Source organism: Aethalodelphis obliquidens, unplaced genomic scaffold, assembly GCF_003676395.1.
Source record: "Aethalodelphis obliquidens isolate GAN/ISIS:26980383/991018 unplaced genomic scaffold, ASM367639v1 scaffold87, whole genome shotgun sequence".
NCBI classification, from domain to species: Eukaryota; Metazoa; Chordata; class Mammalia; order Artiodactyla; family Delphinidae; genus Aethalodelphis; species Aethalodelphis obliquidens.
The window spans coordinates 1825075-1848939 of record NW_020838031.1 but is presented as its reverse complement, the minus strand read 5'-3'; the positions used below and the strand labels follow the sequence as shown (position 1 = coordinate 1848939).

Here is a 23865-nt window from a genome sequence, read left to right as displayed (position 1 = left end):
CCCCGCGCCCACTAGAGAAGGCCCCGCCGCCCCCCGCCCACTAGAGAAGGCCCCGCCGCCCCCACCCGGGGACGCTTTCTGGATCGCTCTTCTGGAGGATGATTTAACTGATCATCAGATCCTCTCTACTAGGGCCCGACCAGGCCTGGGAGCCAAGCAGCAACGTTTCGCAGTGCAACAGGGTTCCCAAAGACAACGTCCTTTACAGCAAAGGTCATCAGTGGACAATGGCTCGAGCAGCCTGCAGAGGCGTGGCGGGCCGAGTTTTCAAGAGCCGCCTCCCCAGGACCAGGGCTCGCAGCCCACGGAACTCTCCACCACCACTTCTGGAACCAGCTCCCGGTCCCCACTGAACAGGCCGCCATCAACATGCCGTTCCTGCTGCTCCCAGCTCCAGCCACACCTGGTGGGGGCGCCCTCAGGCCGCGCACCACCCTCACATGTGAAGCACTAAGACTCTCTAGCGTGTTCTGTCAGCCGAAGAACATTCGCTGGCCACCACCGAGGGCCAGAGGCACTGTGCGGGGACAGCAGCGCGTGCGGCCCGCCTGCCGTCCGAGGACTTGGCACGTGCTCGGCAAGACTGACTGTTAAAGGAGGACCAAGGACAGAAGAAACCAGCCATAGGCATTATCAGCAGATGCCCTCTCACGAACGCCTGGCACACAGGAAACGCTCACCGGTCACTCATTCCTGTTACATCATCCTGTCCCACCTCAACCCCCCAAAAGCCCTTGATGTCAACTGAAATGAACAGGCACTAGAGCCGAACACAAAACGAAAGCACTGAAGCACCTCCAGGGGTGGCTGGGTTTCCAAGGCAGTGGCCAAATGACCAATGGTTTCAGCAGACGGTAGGGACGCAGGGCCTCAGGTGTCCAGGGACCCACCCAGGCCCCAAGGATGCTGCAGCTCCCAGCAGCAGGCACCGTGCTGCTATCTCCAGCTGGCGCCCCTCCTCACCCGCCACTCTCTGGGCGATGGAACCCCCCTCCCCCACAGGCATGGCCAACCTCACAGAGAGGAATAAACGCGCTGTCCAGAGGTACGTGCCTCATTCATGGGGAGAACCCAGAACTCTGCTATCACTCAAGAGTCCAGTAGACAGAGGACGATGCCCAGTCACCATGCGTGCGCAGCCCTGAGCAGGAGAAGCTGGCATGGAGTTGGCACGTGGTTAATATGCAACTATCGCACAAGACCAGCCTCTGAGAAGTCAGGTTCGAAGACTGACCTAAAGAAATGAATCATCTCTACTGCATCCACTGTGACGGCCGCTGAGGCACCGACAGGGCTGAGAAGAAAGAAAGGTGAGTGGGAGAGGCTGGAAAGATACAGTGCGCGCGCTGACAGGTGACAGGCCTGGACCTGGCGTCAGACAGAGCTAGGTCTCTGTCACTTACTAGCTGTCCATCCTAAACGAGTCTGCTGCCCACACCCCAACGTGTAAAAGAGGGGAAATCATACTTATGAGCCCTAGGACGCTAACCCCGAAGCAGATGCAAATACAGGTGAGTGTCCTGTAGAGCCGCGCTGCAGTGGCACCACAGAAGCCCTCACTTCTGTACGCTGCTCTCCGTGTACCTTCATCCACGCTGACCGCCACGAGGGCAAGGTGGCTGAGAGAGACCACGTCCCCACCAGAGCTGAGGCAGCAAAAAGCTCATCGAATCCAAGACCCACCAACTGCAGGGCCGCTGACTTCACCTAACGCTCAGGAGGAAAAACGTTAGCAAGCAAACCAGGAGGCACCATCCATGACAAGACGCAACCTGATTTCAGACATGTTAAAATGTGAGCGGGAAGAAGTGCATTTTCAAATCAATGAGGCATGGTGCAATGAGAATCCCAGGGGGCCCTAGAGCTCAGGGTCTGGTCCTGACTGGGCAATGCCCAAGGCCAGCTTGAGCCCATGGAGAGGTGGCGTCCAGCAGGGGCCGCTCTTCAATAACCCTGGACCTTGTTTGAATTCCAGGCTCCCTGTCCCTCATGGAGGTTCTCATTCAGTGGATCTGGGCTAGGGACATGCTACGCGCTGGAAGGGGTAGACGGTAGAGGATTCCTGCCGCCCACCAGCCAGCCCTCTCATGCCCCGCCCACTGCCATGCCCTGGGCTGAGAACGTGCAAGGTGTCTGTGCCTACGGCGCCCTGTGCCCGTCAGTGCGCAGAGCCCAGCAAAGCCAACAGGAGGGGTCTGCCCACCACAGCCCCCGTTCTCCCCCTGGCCTCCGGCATCAGGACACCCCTTTGGTGAAGAAAGGCCCACCAGAACAGACGTGGGGATCCAACCCCGCACGCTCTGTGGTCCTCCCACACCTCACTCCTGGCTCGTCTCTCCTGCACACTTTCCCCGATTCTGATTCATCTTCTGAGGGTGCCGCTGCAGACCTCCAATTAGAACGGGGGGCTGGAGGCGTGCTCGGCAGCCTTTCCCTAAGTTGGCTGTGACTCAGCCTGGCAAAGCCCCAAGCGCCGCTACAGCGGCCGCCTTCTGCCCCTTTATTAGCTCGGCGAGCAGCAAAGACCAGTAATCACAGGCTCCAATCAATGCTCAAAGCACATTCGCCAGCACCTCCCGAGACCTAGAGAAAGAACAGGCGCGCAGCTCCTTTTTCCCAGCTCGGCAAAGTTCATTTGCATTTTGAGCAACGGGGACACGGGTGGGACTCCGTGGCTGGTGAATTATGCACTCCAGGATTTCTGAAGCCTATTAAGAAAGGAGCGCCTCCGTGGGTAGCGAGCACGATGCAGCTCCGGCCACCCGTCTCCCTCCTCCCGCCCTCACTCAGCACATCTCACATAACTCAAGGCATCCAACTAGGCAGGGGTTTTAAAGCTTCCCATTTCTGAGGCTAGAGAGCCAGGGGGCTGAATGCCTGACGATCAGGCTACAGCGACAGCCACTGCTCTCTGAGGCCCACCAGCTGCTTCTGATAACCTATTTTACCATGATAGGAAAGGATTGCAGGGCTGTCTATGCCCAAATCCCCCAGAAAATAGGATTTCAGCCTTTTTAGATAGTGGTTCCATTAAGCTCTGGAGAAAGCAGTGGAGGAGACACCGGGGGTTGGGGGGTGGGGAGAGAGGCCCCCGCCCGGCTCCAGCTGCCCCTTCCAGTCCCAGAGCCCCCAGTCTGTGCAGGTCCAACATCCTACATCCTGAGAGAATACGAGGAGCTTAAGGAGGCTCGGGAGTGAGAGGGAAAAGGCGCTAGTTACTGAGCAGGGGCAGGGTGCGCGCCCAGCACGGTGGGTGTACGGGGAGCAGCGGCTGAATCAGTTAATTCACGACACCAAGCCCGTGGCTTTTGGGGGTAAGCGCCTACACCCTGAGCAGCGAACTCTGCTGGAGGAGGGAATCGTTACTCGGGGAAGGTCAGGTCATCACTCGCCAAGTAAATGACTAGGGGAAGGGAAAGAATAAATAACAACCCATGACCTGATAAAGGGTTCGTCTACATCAGCTGACTCATTCTAGAATTGAGGCCAAAAGCAGGGTTAACTGCAACAGGGCCGACACGATAATTACGTGTTTTTTGGTTTTTGGCGTTTTTAAAAGCCACCAACTCCTTTCCTTAGAGCCACACACAAAATCCTGCAGGGAGCTCTTTCCTGGAAGTAGAAATGCGTCCTCGGAGAGCCCCACTGATGCAGGCAGCCTTGTAGCCCACCGACACCTGCCTCAAACCGAGCAGGAGGGCCGACTGGCATTTCTTCCCAACCCCGGGGCTGAGGATGGAAACGTGGTCGCGGCGGTGGACTCTTGTCCTGGAGGAAAGACCGCGGATGCGGGAGAGCATCTCCACGCTCACCTCTGCGCCAATTCTTGCTGAATAAAGATAAGTCACCTTCGCACAAAAGCAGGGTCGCTCACGGATACAAAGTAAACCGCAGTGGAGAGAGTAAAAGCCACACTAAGGGTCTCTGCTGCGCAAACCGAGATTCCACGAATGTTATTAAAATCTATTAAGGGGATTTTGGCCTCCGTGAAACCTAAGGAAAGATTATTAAAGGAAAAAGGACCACAGCTGTCTCTCTACCTCCGTAAATGGCTCTTTCAAGCAACTGTTTTTCTGGACAGCCTCACCCCGGAGGAAGTTGAAGCTGTTAAAAATTCTGCAAAGCAAATGACTAGGATTATGAGAATCCCTGAAGCGTCGTGCTCTAAACACCATCTCAGGAAGACCAACAGATGCCGGTCTCAGACTTAGTGAGACCCATCAAAGCAAAATGTCACTTCTTCCAGCCCCAGAGGGAGTCCTCAGATGACACCTTGTCCATGCTCCTCCTGTGGCCCCCCCCGCCCCCCCCCAAAGACAGAGTCCCTTGGAGTTCCACTGTCACAGCAGCTGGATGTTTTCACTCTCCACTACCCAACACTCTCTTTGTTATTTCCCCTATGGAATCTGTTTCCATCAATGCCTAGGGAAAAAACTGGGAGTGCCTTCGTTTGCTCTGTCTCTCTTGGGGGGAAAACAAGCTGTCCTCAGTTATCACACTAAGTACGTGTCATTCTACCCAGACGCAGAGGCAGTTGTCACAAAGCCCGTGCGGCCTCACGTCAGATCAATAAGCAACTTCTACCTGGCTTTTGCAAATACGAATACTTCAAAGACCCCAAACTGGAACCCCTGAGGTATAAACCTTCTCCATAGAACCACATCTGCTGCAAACTCTTCCAGAAAATAAACTGGGAATTCTAAAACAGGAAGTCAACCATTTAGGCTTATAATTCCAGAGAGACACAACTTCACTCTTGAGACCAAAACTGCTGCATTTGTTGTGAAGCCGCAGTTACGTCTCAAGCAGGTGCTCCCTTCATGATGCTTCTTCGCTCCTGCGTTTACAGCATGGAAAATCCGACCTCCCACCAACGATTGGGGGTGCCCACTGTGCCGGGGACCAGTCGGGCTCCGGAGACTCAACAGTAAACAAAACATACCTGTCCCCAAAGGGGCTTCAGCTCATCTCCCCTTTCCTGACTTTAAAAGGAAGAGTCGAGCCTGTTTTTCAGGAGAAAAAGAGATTCTTCTAAGAGAAGCAAAAAGTTTTGAGCCTTGTAAGCCCTTAAAACGTACTAGCACTTAAAATTAGCTCCTCGGACAGACAACTTGTCTTTGCACTTTCACACAATGAAGACGGCTCAGGGGAAGGGCGAACTGTGCCTGGCCAACCAAGCAAGCATCGGGAGCCACCGGGGAGAGCTCATCTCAGGAGGCAGCATCTCATGCCATCCACTCTTTGCACTTCTGTTTGGCAAAGGGGCAGAACGGGAGATACGGAAGTTGTCCCCCAAATCTCTGCTACGGACTTCGATCCTCGGCCCCAGGCCACCCTGCTCCAAAGGACCAGGAAAGGGGTCCACATTATAGATCTAGTTTCATGTGGGAAGAGAGGAAAGTATCAGAACAGGAATCATCACATACAAAAAACAGCAGGAACAATAGCCCATCACAGATTTACAGAACTCACAGTCCCACTTATGACACATTTATTTTTCCATCGCCCTTACGTTGTTTATTAAACATTTATTCCTGGTCCTGAGCTTGGCTGACCAGGACCTGAAAACTTGTTAAAACACCATGAGGATCATGTCAAGAAGCCTTTAAGTAGTCTAAAAAAGGCACGTTGTTTGTATCTGTCTTGACACACCGGGAGTATATTCTGCAGGCTTAAGAATTTCAGTTCAATAAACACATGCTGGCACCTGACGTACTTGGGAGTGGGGAGGGCGTGGGTGAGAGCGGCCAGCCCCCTGGCAGCCCTGACGGAGCTGACCACAAGGCCCGAGGGTCCCAGCCCCTCCCAGGGAGGAAAGAACGGGCAGGGGTAGAGGGCGGGGGGAAGATGCTTATTTAACATTTACTGCAAAAGCCGGAATTACAAGGAGGCACCCCTGGCGTGACATGTTTAGGAAGCGGAGGGGTGGATTATATATACATACACACGTATACATACACACACACACACATATACACACATACATGTATGTGAACACATTTAGGAATTGTCAGGGGAATATACATCTACACACACATCTACATACACGTGTATGGATGGATGTATACACGCGTGTGTATGTACACACGCGTGTATATAGATGTGTGTATATTTCCCTCCCACACTTCCTAAGTGTGTCCTACATGGGTGTGTGTGTGTGTGTAGGTTTGTGTGTCCATGTATATTTCCCCCAGACACTTGAGTGTGTAGCTATACATACGCACGTACATGTGTGTATACATATACATACACAGGCTGTGGAGTGAGGCGGCCCTGCATTTTCATCGTTGGAACACTTCTCTGCCGAAAGAGCGTGACCTTGAGCAAGTTATTCAGCACCTATAGCTGCTCATTTGCAGAATTGGGTCCATAATACCTAGGCCTCACAGGACCGTTGATGGTGAAAAGGAGCGCTGGGCGGCTCCACTGTGCACAGCACGAGGCGCACAGTAGGTGCATAACAAGGAAGCCGCTCCCGTGCCCTGTGGAACCATCTGAGGTGTATTAGCCACACCTCAGAATTTAGAAACCTGAGGCACAGAGCGATGGGGCAAGCGGCCTGGAATCGTAGCAAACTGAAACTACTTCCAGGACTCAATCCTTCATTTTTTAAATCGGTCATTGAACAAACAAGACACTGAACCCCTTGCTCTTCTCCATGGACCGTGTGGGCAGCTGGGACGAGTCAGCAGACAAAGCACGGGCCTGCCCTCGAGGAGCTGCGGGCCTGGTGGGGGGGAAGGCGCTAAGTCTTCACTCGTGCAGGACTGGTGACGCCACGGGTATGGCAGCTCCTGGGGGTCGGACGCCTCAGACCCTACAAGGGACAGAAGCCAAGAAGAGCCGGGAACCAGACTGGCCCCTCCTACAGGGGCCAGGCCCAAGGGGAGGGCCGGGCCCTCGGGCCTGGGTGCGCAAGGCCATCTGCAGGGCCCCAACGGCACGGGGACTCCAGGACATGACTGGGGGGAGCCCCCCTGGCAGCCGTCACAACACGAGGAAGAAAACGTCTCCTTCGAGGAACAAAGGCCAGAATGTCATTCAGCCGAGCACCCTCCGCTGGGCCTTGGGCGGCCGCAGCGCCTCCAGACCAATTCCAGCCGGCACCTCCTGGGCGTCAGAGCTCAGACGGCGGAGGAAAGCCCTCCCGGGGCCAAGCCAGAGCTGTGTGGACTCGCTGGAGGTTCCGGAAACACACTGGGGTGTTAATGATTTCGAGAAACTCGCAGCAATGAACGCACTAGCCTCTTGACGACCCGAGACTCCCAAGGACGGCGGCCCCAACCCCGGGCCCGGGCCACGCACCCTCCACCCTGGCCCCGGGTGCCCCGGGCTGGCTCCCGAGGATGGCAGCCAGCCTGGGTGCCCCTACTCCTGCCGACAGGGGTGAAGAAACGGGTGAGCCAGGCGGGGGCACCGACACTGCTGCAGCCCAGGGCAGCCCCCTTCCCCCCCCCCCCCCCACCCCCACCCCGCCCCCGTCCCGGAAGCACACGGTGGCCGCCTGCGCTCCATGGAAACATCCGCATCAGAGAACAACCACCGGTGGATACGGGCAACAGGAGCGCAACTCTTCTCAGAAAGCAAGCAAGCAAGCACGCGGTCAGAAGACGGCTGCGGCGAGGACTCAGACGAGGAAATGATTCGGCACAGCCGGGAGCATCTGAGCCAGGGTGGGGCGGGTGGACTCGCTTAATGACTGGGTCTAGACACCAGCTCAGCTAGAACTGCAGCCCCATTATGGAGTGAAAGCTACCCCGCCCACCGCCCTGCCTCACCTTGGGCTCAGGAAGCAGATTCCTGTAAACACCCCGGCAAATCCACAAGCTACACAACTCACAACTCACGCCCACGAAGTCTAAAGAGATGCTGTCTCACAGGAGGGGCCGCACACTGGATAAAAGCAGACAGACCAAGTGACGGGGAAGAAAGAAGACTGATTCGGCGGGGGCTGACTCGAGAGAACCTACATTGCCTCCAGATAGGCCTCCAAACCTCCCAATCCCACGAACTACCCCATGCAGTTCAAGTCTGTGCTAAAAAGAGTGAGTGTAAGGGTTTGAAGTTTCTGGAAGAAGGAAGTTATTCCAAATCTCTACTATGAACATCTGCTCACCAGAATACAAACAAGAAGATTCAGAATTTATTCTGGTATTGACTACTAAGAATTTCGTACTTCTTTTTACATGATACACTCATACATATTAACTCATTTTTACCCCTGAGACCTTAGTAGAATTAGTATCATTATCTGTTTTATCGATGCCAAACCTAACGACTCAGTAATGTAAAAGCTGCCTGAAATTGCCAGCCAGTTAAATATTAGTGACACAATGTACATTTGGTAATGTTACTGTAACTTTCCACTATTAAAAAGATATTCTAAACTTTGCTGATATCAAGCAGAGATTAAACTATGATGTTTCATTTTCATGTTAAAATATAAGAAATCGCAATATTCACAATAGCCAGAAGGCGGAACTACGCCAACTGTCCACCAACGGATAAACGGATACATACAGTGAAATATGAGTCAACCTTAAAAAGGAAATTCTAACACATGCTACATCATGGATAAACCTTGAAGACGTTATGCTAAGTGAAGTAATATACCAATCACAAAAGGACAAATATTCTATGATTCCACTCATGAGGTCCCTTTCATAGTCAAATTCATAGGAACAAAAAGTACAGTGGTGGTTCCCAGGGGCCGGGGTGGGATGTGGAGTTAGTGCTTAACGGGGACAGAGTTTCAGTTTTACAAGATGAGAAAGTTCTGGAGACGGATGGTAGTGATGGCTGCAGCAATAACGTGAACCTACTTAATGCCACTGAACTGCACGCTTAAGAACAGTTAAGGAATATTTTATGTTATGTATGTTTTACCACAACTTTTGTAAATTTTTAAATATTTTTAAAAAGAAAATGAAAAAAGGTAAGGAAATCTACTTGGTTCACGGAAAACTGATAATCTCAATATGATAAAAATTGTATCTCGGGGCTTCCCTGGCAGCGCAGTGGTTAAGAATCCGCCTGCCAATACAGGGGACATGGGATCGAGCCCTGGTCCGGGAAGATCCCACATGCCGCTGAGCAACTAAGCCTGTGCGCCACAAGTACTGAGTCTCCGCTCTACAGCCCACATGCCACAACTACTGAAGCCTGCGCGCCTAGAGCCCGTGCTCCACAACAAAAGAAGCCACCGCGATGAGAAGCCCGTGCACCACAACAATGAGTAGCCTCCGCTCGCCGAAACTAGAGAAAGCCTGCACGCAGCAACGAAGACCTAATTCAGCCAAAAAAAAAGAAAGTACCTCCTGAGCAAGTACACAGTGTTTTAACAATTTGGATCAATGGTTCATTAAATTAAGAGTTTGGTGTGTAAGGTCTCCCGTGATCCTGGGTCTGAGCTGTGAAATGCCAGACGAGCCCTTTCATTTTTGGTTACTTTCCTTCCCCCCTTCCCAGACGCAGCTTTGGACAGTAACTCAGTATGATCCTGATGTTCTCATAACATATTTAATGAGAAAAGGGAATCATTCTGTTTGCTTCTAAACAAACCATTCAGACAGAAATGAAAGAATTACTCATCCTACAGAATCTGTTTACCATCTGCTGCTGAAGGGAAGTCTTCACTGAACTGGAGGACCTCTGCATGAATTAGACCCAAAAAGAAAAAATGCCTTCGAGGTTTCAAATCTCTTTGATTCTGTGATTGTACATACTTCAGACCAAACCGAGTCTATCTTTGAGAAGAGAAGAGATATTAAGGAGACTCAACAGGGGCAGCAGTTCCCAGCCCGGCACCCCCAGGCTGCTAAGGATTACCAGGGAAGGCTGGAAAAATGGAATTAATTGGGAATTAAGAAGGACTTTGCCTAATAGATTAAAAAAAACTTCAAATAAGATGAGGGTCAAAGGCAGACACATTTAAGAGGTCCTGGTGAGCAAGAGGGAGGGACGGAGGGAGGGAGGGACGGAGGAGGGGAGTGAGCCCCATCCCCGCCCTCAGCAGTTAGCAGCCATCCCTTCTCCCAGTTACCTGCCGCTCGGGATTCACGTTGACAAGATCCTCATATTAACAAACATCACGATGAAATCACTGAAGCAAATGACTGATCTGCACTGATAAGGAGTTCTTTAGTCATAATTATCACACATAAGTACGTTTTTAATATGTTTGGTTCAATAATTAAAATCTTCTTAAAGGGGATAATTTTCTACCACGCCTCAACCTAAATTGGCAGGTCCTAGAATGAGAAGACTCCACAGATGTAGTTGGTGTATAACGGAAAGCCAGCGGGGCAGGAGCTGGCACGGCTCAGTGAGAAGTCACTCCAGCAAACACTCCTTCTGACACAAGGCTGAGCAGGGTCCTCGCTCTGCACGGTGCGTGCCACTCTACTGCGAGAAAACAGCCACGGTTTCCTGCCTCTCAGGGCCCTGGGGCCACCCTGTCCTCCTGGGGTGGCACCTGGCGGGGGCGGAGCCTCTGCTCCATCCTCCCGGGGCCCCTCTCGCCCCAGGGCAGCTCGGAGGCTCCCTTCTCTGGTGCAGCAGCCTGGACGGCTCAAGGCCGGCGGCTGGGCTCCAGGAGAGCAAAGGGCAGCTGCCAGGCCTCTCACGGCGGGGCCGCGCCAGCCTGGGGTCACACCACCTCCCGCCCCGCCCCCCGCAGCCACTGGGCAAGGAAGCCACTAGAAGCCTGGTGGATGGGGAAGCGGCGGGCAGAGCGCACAGGCGGGGGGGAGAGGGGGCTGCTGGGACAGGACCGGATGGCCTCTGCCACCACGGGCACTGGTGTGGCCGTGTCCCGCAGGCCACTTCCCCCCAGAGCTCTCCCAGCGGGCGGCTGGTCTGAGTGGGCGCCGGGCAGAGCGCAGTGGAGAGGGTCGATCCGGGGCCGGCAAGGGTGGGCTCCAACCCCACCACGTCCACGCGAGTGCCAAGGCAGCCCATATAGCCTTCTCCACCCGGCGGACACTTCATCCACAACCTGGGGATGACAGCACCACCTCGCAGTCTCATAAGGACTAAATGCGCTCACGCGCACACACATGCGCACACGCGCACACACAGGCATACTCACAGCTTTAGCTTTAAAGAGCACGCGGGCGCTGGCCCTGCTTGCAGTGAGCGCTGCTTTTCATTCGCCGCTGCAGGGGTCACACTGTAAGCCCATTCAGGGCAGCAAAGGCAGCCACAGACCCGGGGACCACCTGCTGCAGCAGCTCCCCGCCGGCTGGGGGCCTGGGGAAGAGCCAGGCTCTACCCAACCCCTGGAACCAGAGGCGGAGGGGCGATTCAGAAGCCAGAGCAGCTTGAACAGAGGCGCCAGCGTAGGTCACCATGAAAACCCAGGGACCATGGACTCTGCGAGGGGCTCCAGCCCGAGAGCCGTACCTGCATCTCTTTATTTAATCCTCGCCACCACGAAGGGGGCTGCAAGCACACCAGACGCAGGGTTAGATTCTGCATGTCTCAGCCTGTTTCCCGTCTAAGAAGCGGGAATAACACGTACCAGGCAGCTAACCACAGTCAGGGTCAGCCCCCGCCCGCCCCATCTTTATCGCTCCTCCCCAAATTGTCGGGCTCTGACTGTTTATGTCTCTTCTGATAGTTTTTAGTTCTACCAGATATATTCCTTTGAACATAAGCTCTCCAGATGTTTTGGGAAAATCACATGTATTTCGATCCAAAGAACCGTAACGCTATGATCGGCCCCATTTAATAACTGGAGAAGCTAAGGTTAGAGAGATGAAGCACCTCACGTGGCCAATAAATGGTGCAGGGTGGATTCAAACCCACTTCTCAAAAGCCTGCCCTCTTAGCAACACGCTTTGGTGCCTGTGAGGAGTGAAGTGACATGGAGGCTGAGGGACGCAGCCCACGTTGCCCTTGACCAGGTCAGAGCTGCGGGTCTGGCCACTGACAGAGGCACCATCTCCCCTCCACAGACCTGCCTTCACACGACAATGACCCGACGCTCCCAGCCTCGGCTCAGCTGATAAGGAGTTCTTTATTTTTATCATATTGAGATTATCAGTTTTCAGTGAACCAAGTAGATTTCCTTACCTTTTTTCATTTTCTTTTTAAAAATATTTAAAAATTTTTAAAAATTGTGGTAAAACATACATAATATAAAATACTGATTTTATTAAATCAGTATAGGTACTGATTTAAATAAATGGCCACGTCTGCATCTCTCCATCTGGTGTTTGGTATTTTCTTCCCCAACGCCATTAGGATGTTCACTGATCTTAATTAAAGTCCACGAGATTCTTATCAAGTATGAGGGCTAAGAAAATGTTCATTGTTCACAAGAAATGCTTCATTTTATTAGAAAATGAAAGCTATGCAGCCACCACGGTTCCCACGTGCTTCGGCTACCAAGATACAGGTTCGCATTGCACTGAAGAACCGGCCCTGGTCTCCTGGGTGCAGGCCCGCTGAGAGGCATGTGTACACAGTCCTGCTCGGCCAGCTCTCTGGGGCCCGGGCTCCTGCTCTGTCAACGGGGACCACAACAACCTTCCCCCGAGGGTTACACTGAGTACCAGACTCAACACAGAGAGGAACACCCCCAGGACCTGCCCAGGGAGACACTCCGTACGGTGCCCCTTCACCCTTTCTCCATCCTCTTCTTTTCTTCTTCTCCTTTTTCTGCCCGCCCTACCCCTCTCCCCCATTATATGGCCCTAGATTTTTTTTTTGATATGCATTTATCCATAATTCTTGAGTATTAACCTATACATATTCTATAATCCAGTTTAAAATCCTCAAATTTAAACAAATTTATACCAAGGCTTTGACTTAGCTTGTGCTAAATCATTTTTAAAATTTGTAGTTTTATTTTATTATAAAAAGCTGGTACTCCTATACATAAATGAATAAGAACTCAAAATTCATCATACATTTACTTCACTCATTAGCTTGACCTTCTAGTAAATCTTTAGCGTCACTGATTCTGGCTGCTATATAAGGAGATCCTCCCTTGTCTGGGTGATTTAAAAGCACAACTCATCGATGAGCATCTCTTATTTTTCCTTTATTAGCGGTAGGGCTTACACCTAGTATTAATGCTGCTTCCCGCTTTGCCGTCTGGGGTTCAAACCCACCTCTGTAATAGCCACCACTGAAGGCAGATTTCGGTAGACTTTGAAAAACTTGTTTTCCTTGAGGCTCCACATGCTTCGTGGCTTGCAAAGCGTAACGGCCTACAACTCCTGCAGCAGCAACGCTCAGTCCAGCTGCTACCACTGTACTGGCCGTGGTTCCCGCTGGGCTCCCGGGCGCCACCTGGAGCGCGGCTCATCCCAGCCCACCCACCAACTCTACGCCTCTACCACAAGGCCGGCCCTAGATCTTTGGACTCTTGTTCTAATGAACCTGTGTTTACACATAATATGCTTTTTTCCCATAAAGTGCCTCAAATCTTTTTAGAAGTATACGTAGCTTAAGTACACAACAGCCACCATCTAGAAGTGGAAGGAAATTTCAGAGCTGTCCCGTAACGGACACAGAAGTGGGAGATAAGGTGGTACGACGTCACCCTCCAAAAATACAGCCAAAGAGAACCCACAGAATGAACGACGCGCGCCATCTGTGGCCATCTTTCCAGGAAACAGCTCACCCTAATCGCAAAGAAGAACTGAAGCAAAACACCCAAGGAATGTAAGGTAGGCTGTAATCTAACCATAATGCATTTGGGAAATAGTTCTGCTGACTGCTTACTGAAGAATGTTAAGAAGAATGCCAGATGCGTCCGTCAGGATCCGATTTCTAGAATGCAGACAACGGACAAGCTTTTAAACAGAGGCTTCACCGTCAATCGTTAACTCGGTATCAAGCTGTTAACTAGGTAACTGAAGGGGCACGAGGAAAACTCCGAGGCATCAGGCGGGCAGCGAGTGCAGGAAGCAGCCACCACCCCTGGGCTGGAGGGAACCAAGGGAAGACGTGGAATCAGTGAGCCTTACAAACGCAGAGGGAGGAGGGCCTGAGCTGCCCCGAGAAGGGGGTCTGCTCAGCTGGCGCTGGGGTCTCTAGGACGGCGATGAGGCTGTTTCTTTCTGTGCTGGGAGGAGGGCACAGCGGGTTCTCCGGGGCAGCTAAGGGGGAGGCGTGTCCCCGGGGGCTGCTCCGGAGCGGGGGAACAGAGAGGAGGGACCAAGCCCCTTCCCCTGCCTACCCGCCCGGCTGGTGCTTGGACCGCCGCCCGTCCCGGAGGGCACAGACGTGCTGTGCAGAGTCCTAGCTCCGGCGGCACAGAGGGGAGCCTAGAAGGATTTGGAGCTGAGACAACAGTTTAACAAGCTACGCACTGGGTTTTTGAAAAATGAATCTCCATCAGCACTCTAGGGAGAGGGTATTGATTCTATGCACGGAAACATCCCCAGAATGAAGGCTGATCCAGCTTCCACAGAGGGAGGGGAAACATGCCTAGGAGAACAGCTGCTCGCCCAGCGGCGCGGGTTCCCTGAGCACACGCACCCCGGAGCCCTCTCCCCCAGGCTCCGCTCCCATCAGCAATTCATGACCCAGAATCCTTATTTACCAACATTTTACAATACTGGTTCATGGAAACCCTGGGCTTTGATTGATAACCTTCTAGATGAACTAATACCATCTAGTTTCCAAACCTATGAAACCCAGAGACCCAGGGTGATTCTCTCTTTAAGTTCTGTCTGAAACAGCTCGCTGGCCTCTCTTTACCCACTGGAAAACGGACCAGTGGGTAAAGAGAAGTCTTTTGAAGAAAATAATCACGTAAGCCTCGACTGTTTCTACAAATGTGTTACACACACACAATGGTACAGACAGAAGTAAAGAAAACAGACAAAGAACTCCAACTTCCCCCTGGAAAACCTACCTCGCCATTTGTAAATTCTGTGCAGTTTATTATCCTCCAACAGAGGAATGAGCCCAAGTCCAGGGATGTCAGAAACCTCGGAAGGGCGGGTACTCCACACGCCCCCTCACATCCAGCCCGCACCACCTGATCCCTCCCAAGCGAGGGTCTCGGCTACTGGGCAAAGGACCCTGCTGGACAGCCTCCACTTTCACTCAAGGGGGCACGTGCAGGGCTATGGGGAGAGCAGACGGGGTGCCGTGCGGGGCGCTGCGCGTCACCCACCGATTCCAGGTCAGGCTGGAAGGGATGGCTCTGTTCATTTCCCTGAGTGGCTCGCAGGACACTAATGACCAGAGTCCTCTAATCATGAAAAAGTTCCCAGTGCTTCCTTCCAATCAGCTGGTACCTGATCCAGAGTTTTCCTTGAGAATTACATCCACATGGCCACTGACCCTCACACACAGGGTCATACCTCCCCCTGCAAACAACAACGAAAACAGAGCAACCCCAGATTAAAGTAAGATAGGAAAACAGAATCCAAGATTGCTAGACTACCGAACACCTCAAGCCACTCCAGATATTCATTCAGTCCAGTAAGGAAGCTGTCGTTTCTTTAAGCTCCAAACTGTCATTTTCATATCTGTTGTTCGTTACTTTTACTGTAAACAGTAAGCTTCTCAGAGCCTCCTGAATACGTGCTTATGACAAGAGCACCACTCAGTAATCCAACGGGCACTTCACTGTATGCCCATCAATATTCATCCCTGAATATAAAAGCAAGCACCCAAGTCTTCCAAAAGAAAGACCAAACTCAAGCTCAAAGCCCTACAAAATAGACCAAATATATATGTGAGGACTCCATGCGTTTTCTTCTTCCCCCCTCTGGCCGAGTGGCATGCGGGATCTTAGTTCCCCAACCAAGGCTCGAATCCATGCCCCTTGCAGTGGAAGGGCGGAGTCTTAACCACTGGGCCACCAGGGAAGTCCCTGGACTCCATGAGTTTTTAAAAACACGGCTCAAGAGCCGATGTTCTGATTTAACTGGCCTGGGGTAGGTTCTAGGCATCTGTATTTTTTAAATCTCCCTAGTTGTTCCTAACATGTGGCCAGATTGAAAACCACTGGTCTACAGTGTAAATTGGGGGGAGCGGGGCGCAGCACCCAGGCTGGGCGGGGGAAGGGGGGTAAAAGGATGAAAGACACAAGCTGCAAGGAAAACCGACGAAGACCCAGGGGAGAAGGACCAGGGCGAGAAGAGAGAAGGTGACAGCAGCCGGTCTGAGGCTACTGCAGTCCTGAGATTTCACTTTAATGCAGCAATGTGAGTGCGATCAACAGGCAAAGCCCTTCACCCTGCAGATTTTTCATATGCGAAATTCAGTACTTAGGGCTGGTCATCAGATGAGACGGCTCTTAAAATATGAACCCTAAGCACGCCTGTGTGCTGGGTTCGAAGGGGCTGTGCGTCCGGCACGTGAAAGAAGAGCGCGGAAACCAGGACCCGGCTGGGGGCCTCCACCTGCACCTCTGCCGGCACCTTCCCAGGTGAAACAACGTGGCTCCCTGGGATGGAAGAAAACGTGCTGACCTCCACAAAACAACTTTGCATTTCTAACGAAACTTGCCGTGTACGCCTTTTTTGGCCAGGAAGAAGGAAAGAGGCAGGCACGTGTCGGCATCTGTGTGCACACGTGTACGTGTCTCTAGCTGCAGACATAAAACAACTTTCCAGCAGCTGAATTAAGGTGCGAGCACACACACGCGCACACACACACACCCCGCCCCCCTGCACACACACAATGTCCGGAACACTTTTACCGATGGGCAAAGGGTTAAGAGGCAACACCTCACCTAATCCTGGTAACAGCCCCGTGAAGTAGGCCCTGCTCCTGTCTCCACCTCACAGACTGAGGTGACAAGGTCCTGGAAGGGCACCTGTGCGAGGACACAGCAGGAAGGAGGGCTGAGACTGGATCCAGGGGGATCCAGGGACCAGGCGCCCTCCGCCCCCTCCCCCAGGGCACACTCAGTGTCCCACAGGCACCAGGGCAGGGCAGACACACAGCTGGGAAGACAGGGCTGTGCCCTGAGCAAGCCGTTATTAATGACAAGTTATGACCCGCTGCAAGAGATCCCGCCCAGAGAGCCAGGCTACAACTGAATCCTTGCTGCTGCAAAAGTTCTGTGCTGTATGTGGGTGAAACGAAGGAGGAGGAACAAGGGGTGAAAAGGAAAATAAATCTCCTGAGCACGCAAAGAAACCCGCTCATTTTACAGCTCTTTCCCTCCTCGGCCGATGAAGAAACCCCCCCCCCAAAAAAAAATGTAAGAGAGAGAAAGCCTGATATCCAAAGGGTGAGTTGTCTTGCTGTAGGAAGTCCTCCCCTCCTATGCTGTCCTCCCGTCCCTCTCCCCTGGACCTATGCATTTTTCCAACCCCCGTGCCCACGACCAAAGGACTGGGAGACTAGCTAGGAGAAGCCCTGCTAGTTCTTAGAGGCCGAGCTGACCACTTAGCTGCTACACCACTAACCGCCATAATGCCCTCTCGCTAAATTCTCGCTCCAACGACGCCAGATGCCGTCGGCTCACAGGACTCTGTGCCCCCCTCTCCAGATAACTGAGGGCACAATTGCCTCAGTTCCTCCTCTCGCACCTCAGAACGCCAAGTCCCGGGATAAATCCTATCACTGGTTCTCTACAGTCCACGAAGGTGGACAAATCTCGCCGGTCCCTCGGCACGTCTGGCGGCACCCGCGTTCCTCCCTCAACTTGGGAGGCTGGCTTCAGATCCTCCACAGGTCGCTTGCAGCGTTCCGACAGATGCTACCGAAGGGCCCGCTGCCTGAAGTGCGGACTGGGTGCCCACCCCCATGGGTTCAAAGTGTTGCCTAGAGGTGCCCCAACATTTCACAAACATAAATCCACCTCCATCTTGTCTGTCCAATGTCCCTGCAGCTCCAAGCCCCTACGCCACCAGCCAGCGGTATATCCACAGTTTTACAAGTGCTCACCCAAGGCACAGAGCGTTAAAATGACAAGCCAGGGGTCGCTCCAAACACTCAGGAATGTGATGACACGAGAACAGCAGATGCCTAACCCCCAGGCTAGCGGTTTGTCCCCACACAGGCAGGCCAGGCTGCTCAGAACCCACTGTGACCAGGTGTCTGTCCAGAGATGACCGTCTAAACGTAGAAGCGTTTTACGATGATGAATCAGTGGAAGGAGGGTTAACAATGAAAAACTCTTTTCTAAACACAGCCGGAAGGGACGAGGCCGCTTAAACACAATTTAAATCCTATCACCCGCGACCTCTCTCCTGTCCCCAGAGTCCCTGCACAGCCCCCTGTCCTCAGACAAGGTGAAGCGGCAGCAACACCAATTAAGGGGCGATGATTTAAAAGCTTAACCTACACACAGAGCCAGGCCCACGCAGCTGCAGCATCAACGCAGCGCCTCTGGAGGGAAAGATAGACGCTGTCCTTGTTTTCAGGTCCACATTCTCGCCGCAAGTGCAGAGAAGCCAGATCTGCACCCAGAATTGACGGCAACTCCCTACGCTGAGCACTTCTGCCAGACCACGGCTGTCGCGGACGGGCTGTCGCGGACGGGAGGCTGCGGCACAGTGGCTCTCTAACCCCAGGCTGTAACAGCCGGCAGGAGCAAAGCCCAGGGGGGAGGGACGGCAGGGCCAGGACGTCTCACAACAGTGCAGAAGACCCTCTGCTGAGCCCAGGCTCGCGGCCCTTCTCACCACCACGACCCCACCAGTCTGAGCCTCGTCTCGCTTACCGATATTACGGAACACCAACCAGAGCACCAACGATGTGCCGGGTGCCAGGCCACACCCAGGGAACACGGCGACACGCACAAATAAAATCCTAAATGCATACCGTGCCCCGAGCACCCTCTGACCCTGTGTGGCCCCTGCCCACCACACTTCTATTCGCTGACCTTTTTGCTTTAGACTGTCCAAGCACAACAAGTTCATTCTGGCCCCAGGACGTTTGCACATGACGTTCTCCATGCCTGGACAGTCTTCCACCACATCCTCATGGCTGGATCCTTCTAGGCATAAGCTCTCCCTCAAAGGTGCCCTCCTCGGTCCTCTGTGATGAGTCTGTGAGCTCCCTTGGAGCTCCATGTAGAGCTACCCAATGCTGCCTTGGTGGCCCCCAGCCCTCACGCCTCCCAGAACGCACGTTCCCAGGCCCTCATCTGCCTCACTCCCCTGACGGCCCTGGGGCAGGCGCATCACTGCAGCTGCTGCTGAATCTCCGTGGGGAAGCAGAGCTGAAAGGGGAGGGGCTGGGCAGGTGCCGGCCCCCAAGGCGCTCACAGTCTAGTGGATGCAGATGCCCAGCAGCCTGCGGAGTCCTGGGGGTCAACAGCGGCGCCTGGCGAGGGGCCCCTGCAAGCCCTGCTCTCTGCTGGACCAGCAGGATCCCGGAGATGCAGACCCCCCCACCCACGCACACCTGGCCCAACATCCGAGGGCTGGTGGAGCAGAGCTCAGGCCCACCCACGGCTCCAACATCCCGGGTCCCTAATTAGCACTTAAAAGTGCATGGTCTGGGGACATCCCTGGTGGCACAGTGGTTAAGAATCCTCCTGCCAGTGCAGGGGACACGGGTTCGAGCCCTGGTCCTGGAAGATCCCACATGCCACGGAGCAATTAAGCCCGTGCGCCACAACTACTGAGCCCGCGTGCCACAACTACTAAAGTCCGCACGCCTAGAGCCTGTGCTCTGCAACAAGAGAAGCCACCTCAATGAGAAGCCCGCGCACCACAAGGAACAGTAGCCCCCGCTCTCCGCAACTAGAGAAAGCCCGCGCACAGCAACAAAGACCAACGCAGCCAAAAATTTAAAAAAAAAAAAAGTGCATGGTCTGTGCATATAGGCCCCTGACTGTCAGCTGGGGCAACAGCTAGGTTTCTAGGCTTTGTCCACTGTTTCTACATGTGCAGACCTCTGAAACTAGTACTCTCCTCACAGCTCCAACACTCCCTTCCCGGAATAAATAAGTAACCAAGAAAATACGGAAGGTACCAGAGCCAGACTGTCCCCCCGCTCAGCACTAAGGGGGAGGGGCACGGAGCACGGGGATCCCATGCGGGGGCGGCTCTGAGGCCCCGGGAGGAGACTGCCCGCCGGAACATCTGCGAACTGCAAAGGCAGGACTTGAAGCCAGACACCCACGAAACTACCATCCTACCAGCTTGCTCCATCACACCCATTAACGCATTAGGTCTGCTTTGCTCCCGGTGTCCCTGGGAACGTACACGGCACTCTGGCCAAGTACAGTCTCTCTCTCTTAAACGTGCCCCAAACGTGACATTTCTGGCCCTGCTCAGCACCACAGCTTCAACTTGAACAAAAACAGGGAGCTTCCCAGGTCCACGGCAGGCCCGAGAGCGGGAGGGAGAGCACAGAGGGCGGGAGAGCTTCCTTCCTCAGCGTTCTGCCCTGATTTACATCCTAGTCACCGATGCACACCGCGAAGCTACCCTCCACCTGGGTGTCTGCCCCCAGCCAGGCCCCTGCTCCGCCAGAGGGGCCCAGCGTCGCCCCAGAAGCATCTGTGAGAAAGAAGGGTGAGTACACGCGCCAGTGAAAATAAAAGGAGCCCTCATTACACTGCACCGGCATCGTCCCCACCAACTCACTCATGTCCATCAACCCCCTTCTCACAGACAGAGACACGAAGGGTCACAGGCAGCAACGGCGGCATTTGCATCCAGGTCTGGCGTCACAGCCGGGCTCTTTGGATTATCGTAACCAAACGCCAGGTTTTCATGTGGATTTCCCTCCTTGAAATCATCACACAGTGTATCTTTAACCTGCAATCTAGTTCTAAGTTGTCTTAATCAGGGCCATCAGAGAAATCCCATGAACAGTGATCTAACTGACAGAACTAGTCCAAGGCCCTCACAGGGGTGCTTTGCGGTGTTGCCACGATTACTAATTTGTCTTCCACTTGTCACTCACCTACGGTTTCAAAAGCAAGTCAGAAACTGAACACATGAAGCTTAAAGAACATTTACTGATTAAAACCTTGTGGGAAAGTTTCCAAATAACATGCCGTATTCAGATAATAACAGCTCAAGATATAGAAAGCAACCAATCGCCAATTAAGTTTTTAAAAATTAATTACACAGCCACATCGTGAAAAACCACGTCCCGGAACAATTTTCAAAGACAAGAGACTAAGGGGTAAAATTGGGAAACAATGTCCTGGGGGCGGGCGGGGGGCATCGAGAGGGTTCTGGCCTGCAGCTTCCTGTCTCTCCCTCCAGAGGCCTGGGGTCCACTTGGCGTTCAGCCACCCTCTCTGGGGCTCGGTTTCCTCACTAGAGGGGCAAAGGCTGCAGGCTTCCTGGCCTCACCCTCATTCCAGGGCAAAAGCCCTGGACAAGGTCCACAGAGGTGGAGGTGCTTCCTGGGAAAGGAGGCTCTTGGCTCAAACGCGGCCAAGGAGGGCTGGCTCAGTGGGCCCAGATGCCCTGGGCTGGTGATGCCAACCAGAGGATGGCCCAGCCAGCCGGGGCACCAGCCCCTCCTGCCCTGACGCCAGGAGACTTCACATCCACACTTACGCCATGAGTACCAGGCCCTGCTCTGATTTATTCCCCGTTGAAAAAAGTGAGGAGATGGGTACATGAGGAAACCGAGGCGCAGACGGCTGAGTAACTTGCCTGAGTTTACAGAGCCAAATAGAGAAGGCAAATTCAGACCCAGGCGGTGGCCCCTGGGCGACGCATCCTGTGGGCCCCTTCGGCCTCATCGCCTGAGCCAGCCACCCACCCGGCAGCATCGCACTGGGCTTTTCCTGGCAGATCCCCGCACCGGAGCCAGAAGCCAGCGGATGGTCTCCGAACGCCCGGCGGGGGGCGCTGAGCTGCCCCTCAGCACCCGGGGGCGCCTAGGGCATCGGACTCACCGCGCAGGCAGCCCCCCCCCCGCTCCCGGCAGAAACCTCAGCTAAACTCTCCGAGGAGCAGGAAAGCTTGACTTTCAAACACCCCTCGTGCAGCGGGAAGGAGCGTTAGGTCATCAGGAATCAGGAATTCCCTCTGGGACAAGATGCCACCCCATCCTCTCCACTGGGGACCGAGAAAAACGCTTTCAGCTAAAAATTATACCTCAAGTACAAACACTTACAGCCACATTGGATTCACTCCCCAGGGATGGGATACTTCACCTACATTCCTTTTCTTTTGAAAACAAAAGAGTCACATCTTGATGCAGACTGGCCTGGGGCCTTGCGACTCACCAAGCACAGACAGAGAACATGCCTCAGCAGCCCTCTGCACAGGGGGCTCCTCGTGAGGCCTCATCTGCCTCTGGGGGGCCCATCTGGGTGGCCCTTCCTGCCACCCAGCCTCAGACCCACAGCTCAGACCACCCAAGAACAGCTCGGGCTGGATCCTGACATCAGCACTTTGCAATATAAAGGTTAAGGAGTGATCACCGGCCCAGGTAATCAGCACCTTCCAGGCTGAAGTGGCAGCTCTGCAACAGCAAGAGAGAAACCTGCCATTCGTAAGCTGATGGTGACTCAGGACTGCAGTTCTGAGACCAGGATGGCCACAGCCGGACTTTCTCCAGGGCCGAAGGCAGTTTGGGGAACGTTAACATTCCAGCCCGGTTAACTCACTTCGTTATACAGCAGAAACGAACACATCATTGTAAAGCAATTATACTCCAATAAAGATGTTAAAAAACACATTCCAGCCCCAGCCCTGCTACCACATGACCGGTGGAGCAAGTTAAGAAGCTCGGGGTCCACAGGACACTGCAGTGTGAGTGCAGAGGGCCAGGAGGAGAGGTGAATAAGCGGCAGCTCCAATCAGGTGTCTCGGGGACGGCGCTGGTGTAAATTTGCAGCACCAGGAATTTATACCTTACAGAAAACATGCAGCACCGTGTATCTGTCGAAAACCTCTTATTTACAAACACAATGTAAACTATGAGGATTTCACATTAATATCCTGTTGGGGAAACAGAAAGGAATAACATATATTTATTACAGGTCTCCCACTGTGGCTTCCCAAAGCATCCACAGCCCGAATGAGTCCCGTATGACAGCAGGCAAACTGCCTGCGACGTGTGAATGTACAGGCGTATGTGTTCTGCCCTCCGGACGCCTGTCACAGGAGATGCGGTCGGCAATGTAATAAAACACCCCCACCAAACGCTGCTGTGCGACAGGGTCTCCGCGCCACTGAGAGGTCTGGTCAAGAGTAAGCAATCCGACAAACTACCTAAATTGCTGCTCTACCATCAAAAGGTTCACGAGAAGTAGCAATTTCCAAAGAACTTCGGTAATTCTTAGAGAAGAAACAGTACCAAATGTAAGAATATTTTCCTGGTGATACAGCCGACAATTCAGGATCTTAGGTCACCTCTGAAGTATCCTTTTAAAAGAATCATCGCTGGATATTCCTAAATTACAGAAGGTATCGAGGCTGGTGTATGTTTTTACTGACTGTGACATTTTGATTTATGAGAAATATATATTTGGTCATTCAGATGTAACCAAATATATATTTGTCATATGTTTTTGGTCTTTCTCCCTGATTCTGGCTCGCAGCTCCCAAAACCCTTGGAATTTCCTGAACAGTCAGAGCCACAGGAGCATCTTTTGTTCTACTTGGTCTCTTGTCCTCGGAGCCCCAAAGGTGACGCGGGTGTCTTGTTATTCACCAGCCCCTTTCCCCCACTACTGGGCTTACGTCAGTGAGGTTTTTGGAAGCACCTGCGGATGGGGGCTGGTTGCCAGGGGAACCAACCGTAAACAGAGGGGTGCAACTTTCAGTCCCACCCCCTGATTTCCTGGGAGGAGAGGGGCTGGAGGTTGACTCAATCACCAATGGCCTATGACTTGATTAATCATGCCTGTGGAGTGAAGCCTCTGTAAACACTCAAAAGGACGGGTTCAGAGAGCTTCCAGGTTGGGGAACCAGAACACGTCCATGTGCCACCATGCTGGACCCCAAGCACCACGAG

At 53.3% G+C, this 23865-nt stretch overlaps 1 protein-coding gene and 1 pseudogene across 2 annotated transcripts in view; both read right to left on the bottom strand.

Moving 5' to 3' along the window:
- GALNT2 (polypeptide N-acetylgalactosaminyltransferase 2) overlaps window positions 1–23865 on the bottom strand; it is a 178592-nt gene that overhangs the window by 143895 nt on the left and 10832 nt on the right. The gene's annotated exons all lie outside the window — the stretch shown is intronic.
- LOC113613337 (mitochondrial import inner membrane translocase subunit TIM14 pseudogene) lies at window positions 9240–20505 on the bottom strand (annotated as a pseudogene).